At 46.0% G+C, this 2,400-nt stretch overlaps 1 protein-coding gene across 2 annotated transcripts in view; it reads left to right on the plus strand.

Moving 5' to 3' along the window:
* Positions 1–1,484, plus strand: part of LOC146502341 (cadherin-2-like) — a 109,783-nt gene extending 108,299 nt beyond the window's left edge. For both annotated transcript variants that reach the window (XM_085131829.1, XM_085131828.1), the window contains exon 16: positions 1–1,484. This exon is cut by the window's left edge and continues 1,709 nt beyond it. The gene's annotated coding sequence lies outside the window, so the exon portion shown is untranslated.
* Positions 1,485–2,400: the final 916 nt, after the last annotated feature.

The raw sequence follows: 2,400 nt of genomic DNA on the forward strand, positions 1-2,400 counted from the left end.
ATGCGCATAGTTGTACAAAACTTTGTATTTTAGCAGGTCTGTGCAGAGCCACAGACACACAGCAAACACATCAGCAGCTGCTCAGCATTCAGGACCAAAACAAAGCCAACAGGTTGTTTGTGTCCCACAGAAGCTGAAACAGTAACGTGTCACCTCCCGTTACTCTGCTTTTCATAAGAACCAGCAGAAGGAAGAGGAAACATGATCAGAGCTCATCAGGAGCTGCTGTGGTTTCACTTCAGCCCTCAGCCGTCTGTTTCAGAGCAGAGCGAATCCTGCCCACTAATGTGAACCTGCTGCTGTCTGTGAGCCCATTTCATCGTTTTACAAACTTCATAAACTTTCAGACGCGTATTAGTTTCTGTTCACGCCACACGGCGTGTTCTCTTCGCTTCTGCAAGCTACTTTGCAGCCCATCAGTGCAAAGCTGGAGCTGTCGCAGGGGCAGAGGTGGGACATATGTCCTGTCACCAGCCTCACTCAGTCTCATATTCAGATAATTTACTGATGACCAAATAACGTAACCTGGATACTTTTTAATCCTTACTGCAGAAGCACACACACTTCATGCACACCCTCCGCTTATTTAAATGTGCACTCTGTCACTCACCCACTTTGCTTTCAGGCTTCTTAGACAATGAAAATGACTGTGTGACAGCGCACGCTCCGTCCTGTGACCGTGGTCGTTGGTGATCGACGTCCGCGGGCCCTTTGTTGATTTCACTCATCAGGACTAGTTTTTGCCTGTGAGGCGGAGCCATCATCAGCTGCTCCAGGGTTTCACCAAACTCCACATTTTTAATGGGCTCTGATGAAGTTGCACGTTAGCGACACGAACAACCAAAAAAGCGTAGCCGTGGACATCAGCGTCTCACCTCTAAACTTTAATAAAAGCTCCAGTCTTATGCTTTGTGAAGCCGATTTCCAGTATTATCAGATAATTGAAGTAAACTGTAAGATTGAGTGCAGGGCGCAGCACACTCAGCACCGATGTGCCACCTTGGTGAAGCTGTACGAGCAACATCGTTGACGGTGATTTGAAACAAAGACCCAGAGCTGCACAGAGGAGCTGGATATTTTTGCAAGTGTGATTTTCCAAAGCTGGAGAGAAGACGTGTACAGTAATGCTAGACTTTAGATAGATTCCTTCTGTTGTTTTTGTTTTGCTTTTCTCACGATGTAACGTATGCAGCTGATCGCTAATAAAGGAAGTCATCAGTCCTTGTTTTGTAGCAAAGATACTTCTTGATACTCTGCTGTGGTGGATTAAATACAAAAGGCAATGTTTTCTTCTGTCTGCTGATGATTTGCCTTAGTGTTCTCTGGTACTCTTCAACTGGCTACTCACTGTAAACTCAAACATGTACAGATTGTATTTTTCTCTTGTTGTTCTTTTGGCTGTGGTCTCTGAACATGACATGCTAATATCTTGAATCCTTGTATATGTGTAATTTGGATTACAAATTAAAACGTTTTTGCATGTTTTTATCTTTTTATTATGGGAAAACAATAATTTTTGGATGTTTTTTTCCAGTGAGTTAAACATCAAAGCCCCACATACCAGCACACGGACGCTCAGAAGGCTCTGAAAGAGGCGGCTTATCCAAACCTTAAAGGTCAAAGAGATCAATGACATTTTCATTAATGGTTTTGTCACTTGTGTAAATAAGCCAACTGTTGCACATTTCCACACCCAGTGGGCACAAAGCAGCATCATTATTCATTTGGAGGCTTCGTTTTCCATCGTTCTGAAAGCAGCTAAAACCTCCACAGTGTTGATTAGTTGGGCAGCAGGTTTATCAGAGCTCACTGTGGCCAAAACGACGCTATTACCAATTTTTCACCTTCAACCTGACACCGACGCTGAGAAGCTGCACAGCAAAGCAAAACTCCAGAGTCCAAAAGTTGGAAGCACCGATGTTGGTGTTTAATAAGCTACAGATGCAACACACAATAAACCTCAGACGTGTCCACGTGTTCTCAGAGGGAACCAGCACACAACAGGCTGCACACGTCACACAGCAACACAACAGGCTGCACACTGTCGCACAGCAACACAACAGGCTGCACACCGTCACAGCAACACAACAGGCTGCACACAGTCACACAGCAACACAACAGGCTGCACACTGTCGCACAGCAACACAACAGGCTGCACACATCACACAGCAACACAACAGGCTGCACACCGTCACACAGCAACACAACAGGCTACACACCGTCGCAGCAACACAACAGGCTGCACACCGTCACACAGCAACACAACAGGCTGCACACCGTCACACAGCAACACAACAGGCTGCACACGTCACAGAGCAACACAACAGGCTACGCACCGTCACACAGCAACACAACAGGCTGCACACCGTCACACAGCAACACAACAGGCTGCACACAGTC

Source organism: Neolamprologus multifasciatus, chromosome 15 (assembly GCF_963576455.1).
Source record: "Neolamprologus multifasciatus chromosome 15, fNeoMul1.2, whole genome shotgun sequence".
Classification (NCBI taxonomy): domain Eukaryota; kingdom Metazoa; phylum Chordata; class Actinopteri; order Cichliformes; family Cichlidae; genus Neolamprologus; species Neolamprologus multifasciatus.